Source organism: Mus musculus, chromosome 17, assembly GCF_000001635.26.
Source record: "Mus musculus strain C57BL/6J chromosome 17, GRCm38.p6 C57BL/6J".
Taxonomy (NCBI): Eukaryota; Metazoa; Chordata; class Mammalia; order Rodentia; family Muridae; genus Mus; species Mus musculus.
Window position 1 is genome coordinate 57,816,788 of NC_000083.6, and position 27,394 is coordinate 57,844,181.

The window sequence follows — 27,394 nt, forward strand, 5'->3', positions numbered from 1 at the left end:
GAAAGATCTGTATGATAAAAACTTCAAATCTCTGAAGAAAGAAATTAAAGAAGATCTCAGAAGATGGAAAGATCTCCCATGCTCATGGATTGGCAGGATCAACATTGTAAAAATGGCTATCTTGCCAAAAGCAATCTACAGATTCAATGCAATCCCCATCAAAATTCCAACTCAATTCTTCAACGAATTGGAAGGAGCAATTTGCAAATTCATCTGGAATAACAAAAAACCTAGGATAGCAAAAAGTCTTCTCAAGGATAAAAGAACTTCTGGTGGAATCACCATGCCTGACCTAAAGCTTTACTGCAGAGCAATTGTGATAAAAACTGCATGGTACTGGTATACTGACAGACAAGTAGACCAATGGAATAGAATTGAAGACCCAGAAATGAACCCACACACCTATGGTCACTTGATCTTCGACAAGGGAGCTAAAACCATCCAGTGGAAGAAAGACAGCATTTTCAACAATTGGTGCTGGCACAACTGGTTGTTATCGTGTAGAAGAATGCGAATTGATCCATACTTATCTCCTTGTACTAAGGTCAAATCTAAGTGGATCAAGGAACTTCACATAAAACCAGAGACACTGAAACTTATAGAGGAGAAAGTGGGGAAAAGCCTTGAAGATATGGGCACAGGGGAAAAATTCCTGAACAGAACAGCAATGGCTTGTGCTGTAAGATCGAGAATTGACAAATGGGACCTAATGAAACTCCAAAGTTTCTGCAAGGGATAACATTTCAAATGTAAATCAAGAAAATATCCAATAAAAAAAAAAGAGTGTGAGAAACAGATTTGGAGAAGCAATTGAAAGGAACCAATTTGAGTGTCAGAGCTGGGTTGTTTACTTTGTTGTAGAGAAGAATCCTTCTACCCAGTCAATATGTATATATGTACATTTGAAGTGTAAATAAAGAAATATCTAATAAAAAATTGGAAAAAAAGTGGCAAGAAGGCATTGAATCTATTTTTCATCTGTAGAAAGTAGATTGTTTCTATGCAAGGGAAAGAGGACTGAAAAAGAAAAGAAAAAACTCGCAGATATATAATAATCATCTTTACTTGTATATTTGACAACTTAACTTGTATATTTCACTCTTAACAAAACAGATAATTCAGATCTATAGTCCTGAGACACAAATACACTTAGTGTATTTAACACTCAGTGTTATTAACCCCACATTTTAGATAAGCAGCTTGATATATAATTGCTAATTATTAGTACTGACTCTGGAACTACTCAGTAGCCATGGTATATCAGCATTCAGTAAGTTCAATGCAGATTTGTGCTAATACACAATGTTATACAAGGCTCATATTTGATTTTGTGTTAGGCACCTAGCTAAGGATAATCTCAACCTTTTCTCCAGTTAATCAGCGATATGACTTGGCCTTGTGCCTACATGGGGCTGTAGAATATGTGCAGTAGTGTGTGGAAAAATTTGTTGACTTGTTAGGTACTATTTGCCAGCAAATGTTCATTTATATACATATTGACTGGGTAGAAGGATTCTTCTCTACAACAAAGTAAACAACCCAGCTCTGACACTCAAATTGGTTCCTTTCAATTGCTTCTCCAAATCTGTTTCTCACACTCTTTTTTTTATTGGATATTTTCTTGATTTACATTTGAAATGTTATACCATTTATTAGCGCCCCCCGTCCACCCCCGTCCACCCCAGGAAACTCCCTAGCCCATCCTACCTCACCCTGCTTCTATGAGGGTGTTTCAACACCCACCCACCCACTCCTACCTCCCCATCCTCAATTCCCCTACACCTACGGGGCAGCTATCAAGCCATCATAGGACCAAGGACCTCTCCTGCCACTGATGACAAGGCCATCCTCTGAAATATATGCACCTAGAGCCATGCATACTACTTTGTTTATGGCTTAGTCCCTGGGAGCTCTGGGGGAACTGGTTGGTTAATATCGTTGTTCTTCCTGTGGGGTTACAATCCCCTCCAACTTCTTCAGTCCTCTCTCTAACTACTCTATTGGGGATCTTGTGCTCAGTCCAGTGGTTGGCTGTGAGCATCCCTCTCTATATTTGTAAGGCTCTGGCAGGGCCTCCCGGGAGACAGCCATATCAGGCTCCTTTCAGCATGAACTTCTTGGCATCTACAATAGTGTCTGGGTTTGGTAACTATATATGGGATGAATCCCCATGTGAGACAGTCTCTAGATGACCTTTCCTTCAATCTCTCTGCTCTACATTTTATCTCCATATTTGCTCCTGTGAGTATTATGTTTTCCTTCTAAGAAGGACCAAAGCACTTACACTTTGGCTTTCCTTCTTCTTGAGCTTCATGTGGTCTGTGAATTGTATCTTGGTTATTTGGAGCTTTTGGGCTAATATCCACTTACCAGTGAATGCATACCATGCATGGTTTTTTGTTTGTTTGTTTGTTTTTTTATGATTGGGTTACTCCACTCAGAATGATATTTTCTAGTTCTATCCATTTGCCTAGAATTTCATGAGTTCAACATTTTTAAAAACTGAATAGTACTACATTGTGTATTTTCTGTATCTATTTCTCTGTTGAAGGACATCTGGGTTCTTTCCAGGTCCTGGCTATTATAAATAAGGATTCCATGAACATAGTGGAGCATGTGTCCTCATTACATGTTGGAGCATCTTCTGGATATATGCCCAGGAGTGATATAGTTGGATTCTCAGGTATTACTATGTCCAATTTTCTGAAGAACTGCCAAACTGATTTCCAGAGTGGTTGTACCAGCTTTCAATCCCATGAGCAATGAAGGAGTGTACCTCTTTCTCCACATCCTTGCTAGTATCTGTTGTCACCTGAGTTTTTGAACTTAGCCATTCTGATTGGTATGAGGTGGAATCTCAGGGTTCTTTTGATTTGCATTTCCTTGATGATTAAGGATGTTGAACATTTCTTTAGGTGCTTCTCAGCCATTCCATATTCCTCAGTTCAGCTTTATTTAGCTCTATACCCCATTTTTAATAGGGTTATTTGATTCTCTAGAGTCTAACTTCTTGAGTTCTTTGTATATATTGGATATTAGCCCTCTCTCAGCTGTAGGATCGGTAAAGATCTTTTCCTAATTTGTTTGTTGCCTTTATGTCTTCTTGAGAGTGCCCATTGCCTTTGCTTTGCTGTTTTATGAGGTCCCATTCATCAATTCTTGATCTTAGAGCATAAGCCATTGGTGTTCTGTTCAGGAAATTTCCCCCTGTGCCCATGTGTTCAAGGTTCTTCTCCACTTTCTCCTCTATAAGCTTCAGTGTATCTAGTTATATGTGGAGGTCCTCTATCCAGTGGAAATTGAGCTTTATTCAAGGAGATAAGAATGGGTCCATTTGCATTTTCTACATGCTGACCTCCAGTTGAACACTTACCACTTGTTAAAAATGCTTTCTTTTTTCCACTGGATGGTTTTAGCTCATTTGATGAAGATCAACCTACCATAGATGTGTGGGTTCATTTCAGGGTCTTCAATTCTATTCCATTGATCTTCTTGCCTGTCTCTGTACCAATACTGTACTTTTTTTTTATCACTATTGCTCTGTAGTATATTGAGGTCAGGGATGGTGATTCATCCAGAGGTTCTTTTATTGTTGAGAATAATTTTTGCTATCCTGGGGTTTTTGTTATTACAAATGAATGTGCACATTGCTCTTTCTAATTCTTTGAAGAATTGATTTGGAATTTTGATGGGGATTGCACTGCATTTGTAGATTGCTTTTGGCAGGATAGCCATTTTTACTATACTAATTCTGCCAATCCATGAGCATGGGAGATCTTTCCAACTTCTGAGATCTTTGATTTTTTTTTCTTCAGATACTTAAAGTTCTTGTAATACAGATCTTTCACTTGCTTGGTTAGAGTCACACCAAGGTATATAATATTATTTGTGGCTACTGTAAAAAGTGTTCTTTCCCTAATTTCTTTCTCAGCCTTTTTTATCCTTTGAGAAGAGGAAAGTTATTGATTTGTTTGAGTTAATTTTATATCCGGGCACTATGCTGAAGTTGTTTATCAGCTTTAAGAGTTCTTTAGTGGAATTTTGGGGGGTCACTTAAGTATATGATCATATCATCTGGAAATAGTGATATTTTGACTTCTGCCTTTCCAATTTGTATCCCTTTGACCTCTTTTTGTTGCTTAATTACTTGAGCTAGAACTTGGAGTACTATATTAAATAGGTAGTGTGAAAGTTGGTAGCCTTGTCTAGTCCCTGCTTTTAGTGGGATTGCTTCAAGTTTCTCTCCATTTTGATTGATGTTGTATCCTGGCACACTATATATTGCTTTTACTATGTTTAGGTAAGGGACCTTGAATTCCTGATCTTTCCAAGACTTTTAACATGAAGGGGTGCTGAATTTTATCAAAAGCTTTTTCAGCATCTAATGAAATGATATGTGGTTGTTTTTCTTTGAATTTGTTTTTTTGTAGTAGATTACATTGATGGATTTCTGTATATCGAACCATCCCTGATCGTGGTGAATGATAATTTTGATGTGTTCTTGGATTTAGTTGGTAAAAATTGTATTGAGTATTTTTGTGTCAGTGTTTATAAGGGAGATTGGTCTGAAGTTCTATTTCTTTGGTCTTTGTGTGGTTTAGGCATCTTTGTGTGGTTTAGGTATAGTAATTATGGCTTCATAGAAGGAATTGAGTAGTGTTCCTTCTGCTTCTATTTTGTGGGATACTTTGAAGAGTATTGGTATTAGGTCTTCTTTAAAGGTCTGATAGAATTCTCCACTAAACCTATCTGCTCCTGGGCTTAATTTGGTTGGAGACTATTAATAACTACTTCTATTTATTTAGGGATTATGGGATTGTTTAGATGGTTTATCAGCTTCCGTTTTAATTTTGGCACCAGGTATGTGTCTAGAAAATTGTCCATTTCATCCAGATATTCCAATTTAGTTGAGTATAAACGTTTGTAGTAGTATCTGGTGATTTTTTTGGATTTCCATGGTTAGTGTTGTTATGACTCCCTTTTAATTTCTGATTTTATTAAGTTGGATAGTGTCTTTTTGCCCTCTGGCTAGTCTGACTAAGGCTTTATCTATCTCAAATATTCTCAAATAACTAGCTCCTAGTTCTGTTGATCCTTTGTATAGTTATTTTTGTTTATATTTGGTTGATTTCATCCTTGAGTTTGATTATTTTCTGCTGTCTACTCCTCTTGCGTGTATTTGTTTCTTCTGTTCTAGAGCTTTCTGGTGTGCTGTCAAGCTGCTAGTGTGTGCTCTCTCCAGTTTCATTTTGGAGGCACTGCGAGCTATAAGTTTTCCTCTTGGGACTGCTTTCATTGTATCCCATAGGTTTATGTATGTGTCTTCATTTTCATTTAATTCTAAAAAGTCTTTAATTTCTTTCTTCATTTCTTTTTTGACCAAGTTATCATTGAGTAGAGAGTTATTCAGCCTCTGTGTGTTTGTGTGCTTTCCATTGTTTTGTTGGTATTTAAGACCAGCCTTAGTCCCTGGTTATCTGATAGGGTGCATGGGATTATTTCAATCTTCTTGTATCTGTTGATGCCTGTTTTGTGACCAATGATATGGTCAATTTTGGAGACAGTACTGTGAGGTGCTGAGAATAAGCTATATACTTTTGCTTTAGAATGAAATGTTCTATAAAGATTTGTTATATCCATTTGGTTAAAAACTTCAGTTAGTTTCACTGTGTCTCAGTTTAGTTTCTGTTTCCATGATTTGTCCATTGCTGAGAGTGGGGTGTTAAAGTCCCCCATTCTTTTTTTTTCTTTTTTTTTCCTTATATACATTTCAAATGCTATCCTGAAAGTTCCTTATACCCTCCCCCTGCCCTGCTCCCCGACACACCCACTCCCACTTCTTGGCCTTGGCATTCCCCTGTACGGGGGCATATAAAGTTTGCAATACCAAGGGGCCTTTCTTCTCAGTGATGGCTGACTAGGCCATCTTCTGCTACATGTGCAGCTAGAGACACAAGCTCTGGGGGTACTGGTTAGTTCATATTGTTGTTCCACCTAGGTTTGAAGACCCCTTCAGCTCTTTGGGTGCTTTCTCTAGCTTCTCCATTGGGGCCCCTGTGTTCCATCTTATATACGACTGTAAGTATCTACTTCTGTATTTGCCAGGGACTGGCATAGCCTCATACGAGACATCTATAACAGGGTCCCTTCAGTAAAATCTTTCTGACATATGCAATAGTGTCTGGGTTTGGTGGCTGATTATGGGATGGATCCCCGGGTGGGTTAGTCTCTGGACAGTCCATCCTTTCGTCTTAGCTCCAAACTTTGTCTCTATAACTCCTTTCATGGGTATTTTGTTCCCTATTCTAAGGAGGAATGGAGTATCCACCCATTGGTCTTCCCTCTTCTTGATTTTCTTGTGTTTTGCAAATTGTATCTTGGGAGTTCTATGTTTCTAGGCTAATATCCACTTATCAGTGAGTGCATATCTAATTACTTCTTTTGTGATTGGGTTACCTCACTCAGGATGATATCCTGTAGATACATCCATTTGTCCAAGAATCTCATAAATTCTTTGTTTTTAATAGCTGAGTAGTACTCCATTGTGTAAATGTACCACATTTTCTGTATCCATTCTTCTGTTGAGGGACATATGGGTTCTTTCCAGCTTCTGGCTATTATAAATAAGGCTGCTATGAACATAGTGGAGCATGTGTTCTTATTACCAGTTGGAACATCTTCTGCGTATATTCCCAGGAGAGGCATTGCTGGATCTTCTGGTAGTATTATGTCCAATTTTCTAAGGAACCTCCAGACTGACTTCCAGAGTGGTTGTACAAACTTGCAATCCCACCAGCAGTGGAGGAGTGTTTCTCTGTCTCCACATCCTTGCCAGCATCTGCTGCCACCTGAATTTTTGATCTTAGACATTCTGACTGGTATGAGGTGGAACCTCAAGGTTGTTTTGATTTGCATTTCCCTGATGATTAAGGATGTTGAACATTTTTTCAGGTGCTTCTCAGCCATTCGGTAATCCTCAGTTGAGAATTCTTTGTTTAGCTCTGAACCCCATTTTTTAATGAAGTTATTTGATTTTCTGGAGTCCAGCTTCTTGAGCTCTTTATATATATTGGATATTAGTCCCCTATCAGATTTAGGATTGGTTAAAATCCTTTCCCAATCTGTTGGAGGCCTTTTTGTCTTATTGACATTGTCTTTTGCCTTACAGAAGTTTTGCAATTTTATGAAGTCCCATTTGTCAATTCTTGACCTTACAGCACAAGCCATTGCTGTTCTGTTTAGGAATTTTTCCCCTGTGCCCATATTTTCGAGGCTTTTCCCCATTTTCTCCTCTATTAATTTCAGTATCTCTGGTCTTATGTGGAGGTCTTTGATCCACTTAGAAAGTCCCCCGTTTTTATTGTATGGGGTGCAGTGTGTGCTTTGAGCTTTAGTAAAGTTTCTTTTATGAATGTGGGTACCCTTGTATTTGGAATACTGATTTTCATAATTTAGATCTTGTTAGATTTTTCCTTTGATGAGTATGGAGTGTCCTTCCTTATTTTTTTGATAACTTTTGGTTGAAAGTTGATTCTGTTCAATATTAGAATTTTCTTCGATATTATAATTGGAAGCATTTGCTTTTAATGTTTTTCTAAAGTTTTACTCTGAGACAGTGTCACTGAGGTGTGTTTCCTGTATGCAGTAAAATGGTGGGCCGTGTTTATGTATCTGTCTGCTAGTCTATGTCTTTTTATTGGGTAATTGAATCTATTGATGTTAAGAGATATTAAGGAAAAGTGATTGTTACTTCCTGTTATTTTGTTGCTAGAGCTAGAATTATGTTTTTGTGGCTATCTTCTTTTAGATTTGTTGAAAGATTATTTTCTTGCTTTTTCTAGGATATAGTTTCCCTCCTTGTGTTGGCGTTTTCCATCTATTATACTTTGTAGGGTTGGACTTGTTGAAAAATATTGTGTAAATTTGGCTTTGTTATAGAATATCTTGATTTCTCTGTCTATGGTAATTGAGAGTTTTGCTGGGTATAGTAGTCTGAGTTGGCATTTATGTTCTCTTAATGTCTGCCTGACATCTACCCAGGATCTTCTAGTTTTCATAGTCTCTGGTGAAGAGTCTGGTGTAATTCTGATAGTTCTGCCTTTATATGTTGCTTGTCCTTTTTTCCTTACTGCCTTTAATATTTTTTCTTTGTTTAATTCATTTGCTCTTTTGATTATTATGTGACAGGAGGAATTTCTTTTATGGTCCAGTCTTTTGGAGTTCTATAGGCTTCTTGTATGCTCATGGACATCTCTTTCTTTAGGTTATGGAAGTTTTCATCTATAATTTTGTTGAAGATATTTCCTGGCCCTTTATGTTGGGAAACTTCATTCTCTTCTATACCTACTATCCTTAGGTTTGGTCTTCTCATTGTGTCCTGGGTTTCCTGGATGTTTTGGGTTAGGATTATTTTGCTTTTTGCATTTTTCTTTGACTATTGTGTCAATGTTTTCTATGATATCTTCTGCACATGATATTCTCTCTTCAATCTCTTGTGTTTTGTTGGTGATTCTTGCATCTACGACTCCTGATCTCTTCCTAGTTTTTCCTAACTCCAGGGTTGTCTTCCTTTTTGATTTCTTTGTTGTTTCTATTTTAAATTTTAAATCATGAATGGCTTTATTCATTTACTTCGCCTGTTTGATTTGTGTTTTCTTGTAATTCTTTAAAGGATTTCTGTGTTTCCTCTTTCAGAGCTTCTACCTGTTAACCTGTGTTATCCAATATTTTTTTTTTTAAGGGAGCTACTTATGTCCTCCTTAAAGTCCTCTGTCATCACCATGAGAAGTGATTTTTAGATCAGAATTTTACTTTTCTGGTGTGTTGGTGTATACAGGACTTGCTATGGTCGGAGAATTGGTTCCTATAGATGCCAAGTAACCTTGGTTTCTGTTGCTTTTATTCTTATTCTTGCCTCTCACCATCTGAACATCTCTAGTGCTACCTGTCCTCGCTATATCTGAGTGGATCCTGTCCTTCCTGTAATCCTGGTTGTTTCAGAACTCCTCAGAATCCAGCTGTCTCTGTGGTTCTATGATTCCGGGATCCTGTGATCCTGAGATTCTGGGTATGTCAGTGTTCCTGGGAGTCATGCTGCCTCCAGAATCCTGTTGTAACCAAGCTCCTGGGATCCTGGGATCCTGAGATACTGGTTGTGTTATAGTGCCTGTGATTTGAGCTTCCTCTGGGTGCTATGGGACTGCCTTCAGAGTTTGTGCCCAAGGTAAACTAGTGCAGACTGGAAGCAATTGGAAACACTGGTCGGGCAGGGTTCCTATATATTATAGTAACAATAGAATAATATTCTTTTCTATTACAGAGCCTGTTTGACTTAGAAAGATTTTTATATATTTGTTCAGCAAAGTCCCCCTTGTGAAGAGAGTAAACCAGGTATTCCTTTTTTTCCAGATAAAGTAATTGAGATTTAGACATCATAATTCTAGCATATTCCAGCAACAAAGAGAATCACATATCATCCTTTTGTCCTCCAAGATTCTACTCCACCTGATATTTCTGTCCGTGTCCCAAAATACATTACTTAGAAATCTCTTTTTCTTCTTCAGTGATACATCACCATGCCTGCAAAGTTCTAACTGCCCTTAAGTGTTCCTGTCCAATGTGGTGCTCACCCCAAGATCTATTCCTTTTTACGGAACCTGATAACATTGTGGGGACCAGGGGCCAGAGCTGCAACTTCTTTGCACGTTCTCTCTTGGCTTGTTTTTCTGAACAGAAGAAAATTCAATGCCATTATCTTTTTCTGCAAAAGCTTTGTCCACACTCTTCAGGGATCTCTGCTCTCTTTGTGACTCTTCTGACACCATGACCAACTTTCCACAAAGTATCTGAAAAAGTGCCTAGTCCCTGGAATTACAAATCATAACCACAACATGGCTATGCCATTGTGTGCCTACTCTAGCACCGAAAGAGGAGACCTATTTTTGAGCAAATGACTTTATAAATGCACTAGTGTACTGCCCCCACTAAGTGACAGACCTTCTAACATTTATGTGAAGCAGTTGGGATGTGCTGGGTTTTGAAGCAGCTGAAGCAGCTGCCTCATTCCCTGGCCTTTATTCATTGTTCTTTCTTGCAACGTTACTGGTGTAATGTGCTGGTTCTTCATGTCATCCTGACACAGTTTGCAAAGGCGTGTAGCACCTAATTCTGATTGTATTCATTTGTAAAAGCCACAATTGGGAGAATGCCAATTTCTAACTCTTGTAACCAAAAGTTTCTCAACACTTCATTCTCCAGGCCAATAGTGGTCTAATTTTACCCTCCTCATCTTCTTATACTAAAACAAACCAGAAAATCTACAGAGATGACTAGACTGACTTCAGAAAAGGAAAAGAAGGGTGATAGGATTAAAAAATGCCCTCCAGACTAATTAGCCCATGGAAAAGCAAAATAAAGATAAAATCTTGCTGCAGTTTATACTAGTGACCTTAGATTCCCAATGGAAATTGTGTAGTCTGTTAATAAAAATTAGTTTTAAAAGAGCAGCACAGTCAGCTGTATTATATGGCAATCTCTTCTTCAGAAATGCTATTAGTGAAATAGCCCCAGCATGTGATCTGGCATGATTTGTATTCATCTCATAAAATACACACTGCTTGGTTTTGGTCCAGACTGTATAATAGAAATACATTAGTAGATGATCCTGAGGTAAGTTGAATAGGAAAATCCAAAAGTATAAATAGGTGGCTATAGTCAATATTGGTTATAGTCAATATTGGTTATAGTCAATAGTGCTAACATCACGACCCATGTGTGTGTGCATGTGTGTGTGTGTGTGATTGCATGCTAGTAGAGTCTTTAGATTTACCTGCATTTATGAGCAAATTTCCAAGTCTATGAAAACTCCAGTCCTTATCAAGTCATAGATTTGATCCACCCTAAACTATATGCTTTCCTGAGAAATGGTGTCCTGAGACTGGAGAGGTGGCTGAGTGAGTAAAGCATGTGTCCTATAAGCATGAGGCCCCGAGTTTGGATCCCTAAAACTTAGGCACACCAAACTGGACACAGCCACACATATCTGTAATCAAACACTTCTAGGAGAGTCCCTGGAATCTCTGAGGCTACCAAGCCTGGCATATGTACTACATACGGCTCATCAAGAAGGAAGGCAAGATCAACAGCCAAGGTTCCCAACTGATATCCATATTTGCCTCATATAACATGCTGACACATATAGCCTATACACATGAGCATGCAATCATACACACACACACACACACACACACACACACACACACACACATACACACACGGAATAAGAGAAATGTCAGAATATGGAATTGCCACTGAACTCTATACTCAGACAACCTAGGATTAAGAATGTGATTGTTTACTACTTCTTGGTTTTGTGACATCTTTTATGTCAGTACATTTAAGGGTATAGCTTGTTGTATTACAATAAACAGATCGACTATAAAGATTTCTCATAGAGTGAAAATGAAAAGGACAGAAGTAATCACTCTCAGTTTTCCTGCTCTATCTTATTTCCCATCCATTTCCCCAGTATTGAGTTCTTGACAGAGAGACAAGGTAAAGCATCATCTCAACACACCTATGCCTTTGCCCCTGGTTAATATTTTTACTTCCTAGGAAGTCCTACAGCTTGCACTGCTTCTGAGAATTCTCATTTGATGAAGAGCTCTTCTCCCAGCCAAGCTCAAGAGGGGGGGGGGGGCTGCTTTGTGTTCAGAAATCAATGTGAGCCTGAACCATAGATGCCTCCCATACCTTGAATACATGGCAAATGGGACTCTGCCTGTCTCAGACTTTACATTTACTTTGATATTGAGATTGGATGCAGTGCTTTTCTTTGGAAATCCATCTCTGTCCTCACATGTTCTTTTGGACCTCACTCTTACAAAAAGGAATGTAGTCCTTTTGATTCAATAGAGACATAAAGGCCTTTAAGGTGCCTGTAGGAATTTAACTCATCAAAATGATGAAATTTCCCCTCAAGCTGAATCTCTTCATTAACTCTTCTCACTAATCTGGTATTTTCAAACTGTTTATCACCATTGGCAACTCCTACTCTTATCCAGTTACCACCTTTCCTTCTAGCAAAGAACCTAACCACCAAAAAAACAAACAACCCAATTAAAAAAAAATGGGGGGTATAAAACTAAACCGAGAATTCACAACAGAGGAATCTTGAATGCCTGAGAATCACCTAAAGAAATGTTCAAAGTCCTTAGTGATCAGAAAAATGCAAATCAAAATGACTCTGAGATTCCACCAATCAGAATGGCTAAGATTAAAGCCACAGGGACAACGCATGTTGACGAGAATGTGGAGAAAGAGGAACATTCCTCTATTACTGGTGGAATTGCAAACTGGTACAGCCACTCTGGAAATCAATCTGGAGGTTCCTCAGAAAATTGGAAATAGCTCTACCTGAAGACCCAGCAATACCACTCTTGGGAATATACCCGAAAGATACCAAATCAAGCCACAGTAGTACACGTTCCACTATGTTCATAGTGGCCTTATTTATGATAGCCAGAAATAACCAATCTGGAAATAACCAAGATGTCCCACTACAGAAGAATGGATACAGAAAATGTTATTCCTTTACACAATGAAATACTGCTCAGCTATTAATTATGAGGACATCCTGAGTTTTGCAGGCAAATGGATGGAACTAGAAAATATCATCTTGAGTGAGATAACTCAGACCCAAAAAGATACAGCATTTTTGGCTAATAAGTGAATATTAGCAAAAAAAAAAAAAAAAAGTACAGAATACCAATGATACAGTCCACAGAACTCAAAAAGTTCAGAAAGCTGAAGGGCCCTGATACTTCCCCAGCAGCCTCTCCATACTCCTGATGTGTGGCCCTTCTCAGATCCTACATTTGCCCCCCCCCCACTTTAATCTAAGCACTGGGCCATGAAATCCGACACTAAGTTACCCTGAGCATAGGAGGGTGATGGGTTGCACCATTGCACTTTAGAAATAACACATAGGAGTGTTCCCAAGGGCCTCAGGTGGACTGCCACCCTGACTTTACCTCTGTAGGACAAGAGGGGGATGACTGGCCTCTGGCCCAAGGTCTTGACTGTCTCCCTATCTCTAATACTTGGCAACATAAGGTACTTGCAAACACTAAGACTGTCCCCTGCAAAGTAATCTCCAAGACAAAACAAAACCCAAGGTATAAACATGTTATATGTAAAAGTAAATGGTGTCCTTCCTGGGGGTCTGTGTTGAATATTGTGGGCCTGGAGTCAATAGGAACATAATGTGTGTAGTGTCCACTAAGGTTGCAGCCACTCCCCTGCCCTGATGTCATGCTCCAAACCTCAGCTACTGAAATGGCTTCCATTCAGTAGCTTCTGTGTTGGGCCTTTGTAGAGATGGAAGTGGAGCCATCCTTGTGTGAACAGAGTTATGAACCAGGCCACCCATCTATGAGGCTGCTGTATGTGCCTATTATGTCAGCAGTGCATGGCAGACAGAGGCAGGCACATGACTAGTAGAGCCCTGCTTGGATCTTACTTCGTGAACACCAGGCTAGTGAACATCACTTCAGCTTCAGGCACTGAGTGACCTTCCCACTCATGACAAGGCAACATGGGGAGCTACAGAAGTAAGAACACTCAGGCTTGAGTGGGTGACCAGGTCAGCTGCTGCCCTATCCAGAAAGAAGCCCTGGAGATGACCACAGCTTGGCATTACCCAACATCACCATGACACCCAGGGCTGGGTTTTGTGTGCCACTTTGGATAGTATGTGTTCCATTTGCACTGTCCCACCTTCTCATTTCTACCTTTATTATTATTAATTATTAATTATTATTATTAAATACTTTCTTTATTTACATTTCAAATTTGATCCCCTTTCCTCATTTCCCCTCCAACCCCCCCCCATCCCATCCCACCTACCCCTGCTCACTAACCCACCCACTCCCATTTCCCTGTCCTGGCATTCCCCTACACTGGGGCCCTTCATAAGAACAAGGGCCTCTCCTCTCATTGATGTCCCATAAGGCCTCTGTTACATACGCTGCTGGAGCCTTGGGTCCCTCCATGTGTCCTCTTTGGTTGGTGGTTTAGTCCCTGGGAACTCTGGAGGTACTGGTTGGTTCATACTGTTGCTTCTCCTATGGAGCTGCAATTCCCTTCAGCTCTTTGGGTCCTTTCTCTAGCTCCTCCATTGGAGACTCTGTGCTCAGTCCAATAAATGGCTGTGTTCATTCATCTCTGTATTTTTCAGGCACTGGCAGAGCCTCTCAGGAGAGAGCTATATCAGGCTTCTGGTCAGCAAGCACTTGTTGGCATCTACAACAGTGTCTGGGTTTGGTGACTGTATATGGAATGGATCCCCAGGTGGGACAGTCACTGGATGACCTTTCCTTCAGTTTCTGCTCCACACATTTTCTCTGTATCTCCTCTCATGGGTATTTTAATCCCCCTTCTAAGAAGGACCAAAGTATCAACACTGTGGTCTTCCTTCTTCTTGAGCTTCATGTGGTTTGTGAATTGTTTCTTGCACATTCTGAACTTCTGGGCTAATATACACTTATCAATGTCATATCTACCTTTTAAGAGATATGGAAAGGTCTGGAGCTCTGTCTGACCTCACAGTCTCCATTTTCCCCAGCCAAGGCAGGCAGCTGCAGTAACACACTTCTTACAACCTTCACACTGTCTCCTTACCCCTACATAGGGGTAACATCAGAGCAACTTGTAGGCCAGAGGGGTGATGTGAGCCCCCTGTGGTGTGTGCCCCTGATCTAGTGGAAAGAATCCCTGATGAACTGCATCCCCTAAGTGAGGGCCCTACAGGGTAGCTAGTGCTCTGTACCCAGACCCTCAGACTTAATAGTGGGTCATTTATGATCATCTCCCAAAGTCATCTACAGATGGCAGGTGGAAGAAAGTGCTTCTCAATTCCACATCCATTACCAGTTTGCATGGGGAGGGCACAGGGATGAACTGGGTCAGTCTAGGACTACAGCACAGGGACACTACAGAGAGGCTAAGGATAGAGGCATTATTACCCAGTCATGAAGCCACCCAAGTAGTGGAGCCAGGACATGTTATTATTCACATTAAAGAATCATGTTCCCTGTGTACATTTTAAGCAAAGCAAAAGTCTCTGGATTGTATGGGAATAAAACTTGTTTGAAAATTAAAAAAAAAAAGAGTAAACAGAAACTTCCATTATATTTATTCCTTTTTCTTTTCTTTCTTTCTTTCTTTCTTTCTTTCTTTCTTTCTTTCTTTCTTTCTTTCTTTCTTTCTTTCTTTCTTTCTCTCTCTCTCTCTCTCTCTCTCTCTCTCTCTCTCTCTCTCTCTCTCTCTCTCTTTTGGGGGACAGGGTTTCTCTGTATAGCCCTGGCTGTCCTAGAACTCACTCTGTAGACCAGGCTGGCCTTGAACTCAGAAATCTGCCTGCATCTGCCTCCCAAGTGCTGGGATTAAAGGCATGCGCCACCAGGCCCGGCTTCTTTTTTCTTTTAATTCTCAGATTTCCACTGTGTTTGTATGGACTGAGGTACCGATTTTACTTCCTGTGTACACTGCCAGGTATCATTTAAACAATGTTTAGTCATTGCCATAACAAATGTAACATCTTTCCCAAAATACTTTTCCTTTTTGTATAGTCTCTGATTTCTTACACAATGTGTTAACAATGGACCCCTAAATCTCAAATCTATTCAACAGAAGAGGATAATGTCAAGGGTTAAAGCTTTGCCAAGCAGGCAATCTAGGACAAGTTGTTTTCATTTCTAAAGTCAGAGATACTCAGTTGTTTTTTTTTTTTTAATAAATGTAGCTTCCATATTTTCTCTCAGAGCATGACCTTGTCTTGCAATCATCTTGCTCTATCAAAGACAGTGGGTCATGCTTTTCCTGTTATATAAATCCCAGAGCTGTACCTGAATTACAGAAAGCTGCACAATGGCCCCTGTACCTCATATGTTTCTGCACACAAAGGGAATAAGAATTAAAAGAAGATGTCACAATAGTGGGAAAGAATGAGAAATTTGGCCTTCTCTCAACTAAGGTGTGTGTGAGAGAGATACTGTAATAATACACAGAGCTTATACTGTAACTTGCTGGCAAAACCTTCTCTAACCACTGCTGGATTATATTTTGTCATCAAGGAAGCGTCCCTTCATTAGGAATCATCTATCTTCTGTGAACAATATGTGGTAGTTTCTCCCTCTCCCTCTCCCTCTCCCTCTCCCTCTCCCTCTCCCTCTCCCTCTCCCTCTCCCTCTCCCTCTCCCTCTCCCTCTTCCTCTCCCTCTCCCTCTCCCTCTCCCTCTCCCTCTCCCTCTCCCTCTCCCTCTCCCTCTCCCTCTCCCTCCCTCCTTTCCCTCCCTCCTCTCCCTCCCCCCTCTCCCTCTCTCCCACCCTCCCCTCTCTCTTTGTCTCTCTCTTGTGTATGTATGTTTTTATGTTTAACCTGTGTACTGGTGAATATGGACATGTGTGTACATACATGGGGAGGAAAATAGATAATGTTGGCTCTAGTTATCATTCTTCAGATGCTTTCTACAATCTTTCTGGACACAGAGACTCACACTGGGACTCGACAAGACATCCTCCTGTCCCCATCCTCTTAGCACACAGATTATAGGTATACATGAGCAGTTTCTTATATTGGTTCTGGGGATATGCAGTTTATATCTTTGTGTTTACACAGCAGAGCTATTATCACCTGAGCCATCTTCCCAGAACCTCAAATGCTGTATTTTAAAATTACTTTTCTTTGCATGTTCTATGTTTCTAAATTGCTTATTACTGACTTCTGAGTATGAAAAAATATATATCCGGGGGACTGCATCTGGTAAGGAATATTATTCCATTTCTTCTAGGTCAGAGTAGAGAAACAATGAGACATAGTGTCAATAAAAATAAAAGAAGGGGCCAAATTTTGCTCATTAAAGGAATCCAATCCTATGTTCATGAAGGCATTAATTCATTTATGAGGAAGCTGCCACAACGAGACTACCACTGCCTATTAGCCCCAACTGGAAATGGATTACCCAACCCATAAGTGTTTGTAAAAACAAATGCCAGCAAAGTCTTTAAACTTTCCATGTTAGATTGAAATAAATTTTGACCATTTTTACAGAGATTTCATAGTTTTGAAAAATTTAGGAGGAAGTTTCATACCTGAGAAAAAATTGAATTTACCCAAGTTTATGTACTGATTACATAAAAGACACTGTAGCTTTGGTGCTTTAATAGAGGCACATATGGAGTTAAAACCACTCTGTAATTGCAATGAGCTTAGGCTGTCTTAAGGATTAGATAGCACATGAATATAAAAACACTGTTGGAAAAGGAGCTGGGAAGATGCTAAGTCAGAAAAGTACTGTAGCAGAGTTTGATTCACCAGAGACAGTATAAAAATTCAGAGGCATTGATGCAGCAATAGCACCTCGGTCATGATCACATGGGATTCACAGACAAGCAGATCCTTCAAGACTTTCATTATTTAGCCTAGCTCATACAGAGAATTTCCAGATCAGTGACCAATCCTTCCTGGGACAAAAGGTGGAGGTGGAAGTCCTCTAAGTAATGACCCCTGAGATTGTCCCCTGAGCTACACACACACACACACACACACACACACACACACACACACACACACACACGAGGAGGACAAGGAGAAGGAGACAGAAAGACAGTGAGACAGAGGCAGAGGGAGAGGGGGAAGGAAGAAGAGGGGGAGAAGAGGGGGAGGGAGGGAGGGAGAGAGAGAGAGAGAGAGAGAGAGAGAGAGAGAGAGAGAGAGAGAGAGAGAGAGAGAGACTTACTGGTTCCTACCATGGCAAATGGTGGTGAGGCAACAAGACAGGTAGAGAAAACAAGAGGGACAAAGTTGTGCTTTTAAAGGTCCTGTATGATACAGACAAGCATTTTTTTTCTGAATTATGGAAAGAGAAACAGTACATGTAGCGGAAAGGGCAATTTTGCATAATGCATTGAGGATATATATTATCTTATCACATGGAAAAATATTGACTACTTTATGGAAGATCATGGTGTCTAAGCGCACCAAAGTTGGGTTGTATCAAGTAAGTCACTTGAAGAGGATGGCACTGTAGTATAAATATAGAATGCAAAATAAGGACATCCCCTTATCATATCTTCCCTCCCTCTCAGGATCCATGTAGTGGCTGGTTTTGTGTGCTAACTTGATGCAAGCTGGAGTTATTACAGTGTCAGGAGTCACAGTTGAGGAAATGCCTCCGCGAGATCTAGCTGAAAGGCATTTTCTCAATTACTGATTAAGGGTGGAGGGCATTGTGAGTGTTGCCAACCCGGGGATAGTGGTCCTGGATTCTATAAGAAGGGAAGCTGAGCAAGCCAGGGAAAACAATCCATATTCACCATCCCTCCATGGCCTCTGAGCCAGCTCCTGCCTCCAGATTGCTGCCCTGGGTGAGTTCCATTCCTAACTTCCTTTGGTGATGAACAGAAATGTGGAAGTGTAAGCTGAATAAGTCCTTTTCTTTACAACTTGCTTCTTGGTCATCATGTTTTGTGTAGCAATAGAAACTCTGACTAAGATAACAACCTATATATAAGAATCCAGTTTTAAAATTAGTAATGGACAATTTTCATCAGTACACGCATTACATTTTTAAACAAAATGTTCAAAAAACATTAAATGTATGTTAAAGGGGAAAGTTGAAAGTTATTTGTATTCATATATCGTGTATGTGTCTATGTGTTGGTACACAAATAACTGCCTTATACCTGTAGAAATCAGAGAACAATTTTTGGGAGTTAGTTTGGTTCTCACATTCCCTGTTGTAGATTTTGTGGATTGATCTTAAGTTGTCAGGCTTGTGAGCGAGTGCCTTTAGCTGTTAAGCAATAGATTTCACAAGCTCAAATTGTTCTGCATACGTGAGGAGTGGAAGACAAAAGGCTGGAGAATGTGAAGGCAGACTCCTTGGTGAGTTGTGTTGGCGATTCAGAATTTTTTTTTAAAATCAGAGCTGAGTCACTCCCAAATTCACAATAATAATAGCACCTTCTTTTCCCTTTAGTAGTTTTGTAACCTCTCGCAGAAACCAACAAGGTGCCAGTGACAAAGTAGGACACAACTTTTGCCAAATTTGGATGGTTCTTGAAGTTTTATTCTCCAGCTTCCACACTGCAGTTTTCAACACCATATTTTTATTAAGAGCATTTAAAAACTGTTCAATATTTTAATGATTTCTAGAGATTTTTAAGTGATTTATCAACATGTTACTTATACATGATAATGTTTTGATTGTACTTTTTTCATGTTCCTTTATTAGGTTTTGTTTTTTATAATCAACCCTTGTTATCTTCTCGTACCCTTCTTCCCTCTTGATGATTCATTTTCCCTCTTCAATTACTATATTTTCTATATGATTATATATATTAAATATTTCCATATAAAACTAAATATTTACATATAAATATATACTATAAATAACTTAAATTAGTACTTTTTCTACTTTAATTTTATATACATACTATAAATATATAAATATATACTATAAATATAATCAAGTATATAATCATATAGAAAAAGTATGAATTGGAGTAATATATATATGTGTGTGTGTATATATATATATACATATATATATATATACACACACACACACACATATATATTACTATAAATAGTCTGTATGTTTGTGTGTGTGTGTGTGTGTGTGTGTGTGTGTGTGTGTGTGTATGTGTGTGTGTACTTTAACCCAAAATGTTAGTATTGCTTATTAGGAAGCATGGATAACCTTGCCACTAGCTTACGTTACTACTCTACACTAATCTACTACACTACACCACTCTTTGCATACGGGAATGATTAACTACCATTAGAGGGTACAGCATGATGTCATGATCTCCCCACTCCACTACCCCAGTGGCTATTGAGAGACGAATCTTGCTTAGGTCTTGTGATAGAGGCACTTTTCTTAAGAAAAGTGTATAAGGTGATGATCATTTGACAAGTGTCAATGCATCACATGTGAGACATTTTTCACAGACTACATATGGCTTCCTTGCTTTTGACATCTGAGAGGTTCCCTACCTTTCCCCATCTTATCTCTCAGCTCTCCTGGGCTAAAGCTTCCACTAGGAGATCATCTAGACCCTAGGAAGATGGGCTGAGCACTTAGAACAAAACTAAAATTTAGTCCCTGAGTTTCAGAGAAAGACTCTTTAATTTGCTTGTTCACAAAGAATAAAAAAGAAATCAAATAAATAAATAAAAGATAAGTAACCCTATCATTTTATTTTGGTGTTCTTGGATATAAGAGTACATGATATGAAACTCCCAGCTCATACTTCTCTGTTACACCCCCACAACCCCCAAAGAGAGAGACAGAGACAGAAACAGAGAGACAGAGAGATCTATAATCCTCCTCCTCCTCTCTCTCTCTCTCTCTCTCTCTCTCTCTCTCTCTCTCTCTCTCTCTCTCTCTCATACACACACACACACTTTGATCCAAGGTATAAAACCACCTTCCAGTAATGACCTTGTGAGTTAATGTTTAATCATTCCCATCCATAGAGCTCCTGAGATCCATAGGCCTTTTTTCTTGTGATGGGTCCTCAACAGAGCCATCCTCTAAAAGCTTATTCTTCTCAAACTGAAAGACAAGGAATGCCAGACAGAATGCCTGTTAGGCTTTAGTGTGCTTCAGTTCTATGCTCTTTCTGTAGTAACAAAAAGGTTCTCATCTATAATTACCTTTCATTAGTCTCTCATCAGTATGTACTGTTGTTGAATAACAATGTCTACTTTTGAAAATTCTTTGTTCAACTACTGCTAGGAATTATAGGGAAGAGTTGATATTTTAAGTACTTAATGAGATTTTCAGCTTTGAATTTCATAAGATTGTTAGAAAATTGATGCACATAATAGTAATTGTAAATAATATGTAGCTGGCCAAAATTCTCATTGCTGTTGAGTAGAACTAATAACAGGCTGCAGCTGTGCAGCAATTTTTTGCTTTAAAAGATCTTTTTATGAGAAATATTTTATATTCTCTTGGGAGCATCCCAGCTGAAGCATGAAAGGCAGAGGTGAACATAACTGCCAACCAAGAGGGAAGGAAACAGAAGCATAGAGAAGAGGAAGCAGACATTTAAAGTACATTGACATCAAAAATAGAGACAAAGAACAAGTGTGCTTTTCTCCAGAAGCTGTCTGATTACTTTGAAGCCACAATACTAAATGCTTAGATGGTGAAATATGCCTAAAGTACTTTATTTTGTTTAAAACCAGAAACACACATATAGAAACACACACACACACAAGCACATGCAGTCACATACATGTACATACATGTGCACACACTCACCTCCTGATATTTCTGAAAGTAGGACACACAGAGGCTAGAAATGCCTAGCATTTTTTATTTCTAAAGACTTTAATACCCTAGGTGTCTTAGTCAAAATTCCCACATCTATCATTCTATTCTATATAAAGAGATTGAGACATTCATATTTTTAAATTAAAATATAATTACATAATTTCCCTTCCCTCTCCTCCCTCTTATAACTCTCATGTCTATTCTCTCTTACCAACCCTCATAGATTCATGCACTTCTCTCTTTTTTTTTTAATTTTGTAATTATATTTAGGTACAGAAAATTTAGTGTACATTTAACCCAATTTAGTGGCGAGTTCCTTAGCCTTTGCTTTTTCCAGCTTGGCAATTCGAGCCACAGACTTAGGACCCAGGACGTTGCCTCCCCAGTGGCGACGGATCTCGTCATATCTGTCATTATAATTGGTCCTAATAGCTTCCACCAGCTTAGCCAGAGCACCCTTGTCTTCCGAGTTAACCTGTGTGAAGGCAACGGTGGTGCATGTCTTCCTGTGGACCAGGTGCCCCAGCCTGGCCTTTCCCTTGATGATGCAGTAGGGCATCTTTCGACACAGGGCAGGTAGGAAAACCACCAGCTCAATGGGGTCTACATCATGGGTAATCACCACCAGCTGAGCCTTCTTGTTCTCCACCAAGGTGGTGACTGTATTGACTCCTGCTCGGAGGACAGGTGGCCTCTTAGTTGGGACGTCGCCTTTGCCAGCAGCTTTCTTCTCAGCACGGGCCAGCAGCCTTTGCTTCTTCTCTTGCTTTGTCTCTGGCCTGTACTTGTGGGCAAGCTTAAGCAGCTGAGTAGCTGTCTGCCTGTCCAGGGCCTGGGTGAACTGGTTAATGGCAGGAGGGACTTTGAGCCACTTGTAGAGGATAGCTCTTTGCCGCTGCAGCCTGATGTAGCGGGGCCATTTGACGAAGCGCGTTAAATCTCTTTTGGGCTGGATGTCCTGTCCAATGCCGAAGTTCTTGGGCCTCTTCTCGAACAGAGGGTTGACCACCTTCTTGGCCTCCTGCTTCTTGACGACGGCGGGGGCCAGGGCCACCTTCTTCCCCTTGGCCTTCTTCCCTTTGGGCATCTTGCTCGGCTGCTGGAGAAAGTGCACTTCTCTTCATGAACCAGTCTTATTACAAATTACATACAAAGGGATGCAAGTACATATATATACAAGCTGTTGAGCCCATCCAATGTTCATTTCAGAATTATGGAAAAAAGTGTTTAGACATCAATGATACAAAATTGTACATTTGAAATACTCTAGTTTTTAGAATAATAATATATAAGTAATATATTTGATTAACATATAAATAAATAATATATCCATATAATAGAATCTGAAAAATATTTTAGAGTCACACAAACATACATACACTTACACACACACATACATACATGTATACACACACATATATAACAATTTTTGAAGTAGATTTACTTTTGATGAATTTAAAAAAAACTATAGTCTACTGAATAATAGACTACTTCAAATAAAGAGAATTTTCTCTGTATTTTCCTAATAAAGGTTTAAAATAAATATATTTACTGAATAGTAAGGAAGACATGCTAGGCTATACTTTCAATAGCACTGCTAGATTGTTTGATGGCCTTCTACAGAAGGTTGCTCTAATTCAGTTGCCCATCCTCAGGATCTCACAAGCAACCAACCATGGGGTGAGCTGGCTGTAATTTTGGGTGCTGGGCTTGAACCTACAAGACCTAAGTATACCATCCAAATACTGCACTGTGTTTTCAGTTAGTAAACTCTTGCTAATTGGGTTTTTTTGTTTGCTTGTTTTTGATTTCAGATGAAATTCTAAGTATCTGGAATGAGTTAGGGACAAAAATGAAAATTATGTATAGAATTCAGAGCTCAGAGGGGGAAGGTAAAAATGTCTATCTGTCTGGCTCTGTCCATCTAAGAGATCTCATCTAACCAAGACTGTAATGAAACTTACTAAATATTCAAAGATAGTCTTAAATTCCTTATTGTCTGACTGCTACTTCTCATGTGCTGGGATTATAGATGTGAACCACCATGCCAATACGAGAACTAGAAGTAAGTGCTACAGCTTCTGTTTATTTATTTTGTGAATTCATTCATTTTACACTTTGGGAGTTATAGTAACAAACTAAAGTTTTAACGGGCAGTATATAAATTGATCTTAAATATGTATAATGGGAATCATCAATCTAGAATAATTGCACATATTGTTCCATGCTGCTATTATAAAAGTATTATAGGCCATACAGATAAATCAATGGGTATTCATTTCTCAGCTCTCAGGACTGGAAATTTGAGCTTAAACTGTCACCTGATTCTCATACTGATGAGAGATATGCTTCCTTGTTTCAGATTGCTGTCATCAATCTGTGACCTCATAAACTGGAGAAGTAGTGAGAGAAGTCAGAGAATATTCTATTTTTATGATTCTGCTAATCTCATCACATGCCCTCTTCCTTCATCATAGAATTAACTCTTCAAAGGTTCACACTGGCAATGAGAATCTCATTCAAGGGGCACACCCATACATATACGTATACATATACATGTTTGCATATACAAGTATACATATATATTTGAAGGTTACAATGCCCCAGCCAATCTACTTTCTGAAATGTAATATGATATTCTTTTGATGTACATAAGTATATTCATATTTTTTGTAAAGTTTTCCACTAAACATCAAGTTCCTGCCCAGGTACCAAGCTCCACATAAGCAGTAGAAACTTGGTATTCAGAATGTAGCTAAAAGATGCACATGGAATTTTATGAAGAGAGCTAAAAACATAGCTTAGATTCTGGTAAATGTCAGAGAATTTTTCTAGAAGGTAGTAGTGTCCTACAAAAGTACTCAGGACAACAATACCTGACACTGATTTAAGTGTAGAGTGGCTGGGTCATTGGGTGTAAAGATCTTGTAATCTCAACAAGATATAGGGTGAGCTAGACTGGAACTCATAAACAGAAACTTTTGGTCAACCCCAGAATTTTAGCTATATCCTAAGAACAAGGCTACTCAAGGAGACAGAAATGCATTAGTATCATTTGGACTACAAGCTTGCTTCCTTCTTTGACTAATCTATTGAACATCCTTTCTGGTTTTGACAATTACTGATAATCTAACTTTATGTTTTTAGGATCTGAGGTTCCAGGTTAAAATCCAGGTCTGTGATTCAGCCCTCTGTGGTTTAAGACCCATTTTGATGAGCTTGTCTCCCTTAATTGGGTCTCTTAAGAGACTGTTAGGTCTATATTCCAACACTCAACACTACAATTTATTATTATAGCAATGTGAATTTCAATTGCATGCCCTGACTCAATGGCTACAGTCATTTCAATGGAATTCCAAAATATAACTTTGTTTTTCTTTTTGTTTTTTCGAGACAGGGTTTCTCTGTGTAGGCCTGGCTGTCCTGGAACGAACTCTGTAAACCAGGCTGTCCTTGAACTCAAAAATCTGCCTGCCTCTGCCTCCCAAGTGCTGGGATTAAAATCATGTGACTCCACCTCCCGGCCCAAAATAAAACTTTTATATATTTTAGTTATTTCTATTCTGTAAAGCTATATCAGAGTAGGTAACATCAGACTTAGCTTTATGTAGTTGCCTTGCATTGATGACAATATACTCTTGTCTACTTAGCTAAGTAATCTCTATCATTCTTGGTCCCACGAGTCAACAAGTCTCAGACCCAGGATTCAATAACAATTACTAAGAGTTTAGCCTGCTTCTATACTGTATGTTTTAATGTACCTGTGTCCTCAGGAATATAACAATGCATTAATTATTTGGTAAGAGACAGATGCTGACATTTGCTGAGGAAATTGAAACTTCATAAATGCTAAGGAAGAGAATCAGTAAAATAAGATCAGCTTTATGGATTCTAGTCAGGATCAATATAGTTAAGATGGCTATCTTGCCAAAAGCAATCTACAGATTCAATGCAATCCCCATCTAAATTCCCACTCAATTCTTCAATAAATTAGAAAGGGCAACCTGCAAATTCATCTGGAATAACAAAAAACCTAGGATAGCAAAAACTCTTCTCAAGGATAAAAGAACCTCTGGTGGAATCACCATGCCTGACATAAAGCTGTACTACAGAGCAATTGTGATAAAAAAACTGCATGGTACTGGTATAGTGACAGACAAGTAGACCAATGGAAGAGAATTGAAGACCCATAAATGAACCCACACACCTATGGTCACTTGAACTTTGACAAGGGAGCTAAAACCATCCAGTGGGAAAAAGACAGCATTTTCAACAAATGGTGCTGGCACAACTGGCAGTTATCATGTGGAAGAATTCGAATCGATCCAGATCCATTCCTATCTCCTTGTACTAAGGTCAAATCTAAGTGGATCAAGGAACTCCACATAAAACCAGAGACACTGAAACTTATAGAGGAGAAAGTGGGGAAAAGACTCGAAGATATGGGCACAGGGGAAAAATTCCTGAATAGAACATCAATGGCTTGTGCTGTAAGATCTAGAATCGACAAATGGGACCTCATAAAACTGCAAAGCTTCTGTAAGGCAAAAGACATCGTCAATAAGGCAAATAGGCCACCAACAGATTGGGAAAGGATCTTTACCTGTCCTAAATCAGATAGGGTACTAATATCTGATATATATAAAGAACTCAAGAAGATGGACTCCAGAAAATCAAATAACCCCATTAAAAATGGGGCTCAGAGCTAAACAAAGAATTCTCACCTGAGGAATACCAAATGGCTGAGAAGCACCTGAAAAAATGTTCAGTATCCTTAATCATCAGGGAAATGCAAATCAAAACAACCCTGAGATTCCACCTCACACCAGCCAGAATGGCTAAGATCAAAAATTCAGGTGACAGCAGATGCTGGCGAGGATGTGGAGAAAGAGGAACACTCCTCCAGTGTTGGTGGCATTGCAAGCTTGTACAACCACTCTGGAAATCACTCTGGCGGTTCCTCAGAAAATTGTACATAGTACTACTGGAGCATCGAGCAATACCTCTCCTGGGCATATATCCAGAAGATGTTTTAATCGGTAAGAAGGACACATGCTCCACTATGTTCATAGCAGCCTTATTTATAATAGCCAGAAGCTCGAAAGAACCAAGAAGCCCCTCAACAGAGGAATGGATACAGAAAATTTGGTACATTTACACAATGGAGTACTACTCAGCTATTAAAAAGAATGAATTTATGAAATTCCTAGGCAAATGGATAGACCTGGAGGGCATCATCCTGAGTGAGGTAACTCAATCACAAAAGAACTCACATGATATGTACTCACTGATAAGTGGATATTAGCCCAGAGACTTAGAATTCCCAAGATATAAGATACAATTTGCAAAACACATGAAACTCAAGAAGAATGATGACCAAAGTGTGTACACTTTGCCCCTTCTTAGAATGGGGAACAAAACACTCATGGAAGGAGTTACAGAGAAAAAGTTTGTACCTGAGACTAAAGGATGGACCATCTAGAGACTGCCATATCCGGGGATCCATCCCATAATCAGCCTCCAAACACTGACACCATTGCATACATTAGCAAGATTTTGCTGAAAGGACCCTGATATAGCTGTCTCTTGTGATACTCTGATGGGGCCTAGCAAACACAGAAGTGGATGCTCACAGTCAGCTATTGGATGGATCACAGGGCCCCAATGGAGGAACTAGAGAAAGTACCCAAGGAGCTAAAGGGATCTAAAACCCTATAGGTGGAACAACAATATGAACTAACCAGTACCCCCCGGAGCTCATGTCTCTAGCTGCATATGTATCAGAAGATGGCCTAGTCAGCCATCAGTGGAAAGAGAGGCACATTGGTCGTGTAAACTTTATATGCTTCAGTACAGGGGAATGCCAGGGTCAAGAAGTGTGAGTGGGTGGGTAGGGGAGTGGGGGGGGGTATGGGGGACTTTTGGGATAGCACTGGAAATGTAAATGAAGAAAATACCTAATAAATAAATAAATAAATAAGAAATCTCATTGAAAATTACTTTGCATTGTGTGTTCATTGAAATGAACTGACTGAGACTTTAGTGGA

The 27,394-nt window shown here is 39.3% G+C and overlaps 1 protein-coding gene and 1 pseudogene across 13 annotated transcripts in view; one reads left to right on the forward strand and one right to left on the reverse strand.

The window, feature by feature from the left end:
• Positions 1–27,394, forward strand: part of Cntnap5c (contactin associated protein-like 5C) — a 648,880-nt gene that overhangs the window by 47,714 nt on the left and 573,772 nt on the right. The window lies entirely within an intron of this gene.
• On the reverse strand, positions 21,598–22,455 carry Rpl7a-ps5 (ribosomal protein L7A, pseudogene 5; annotated as a pseudogene).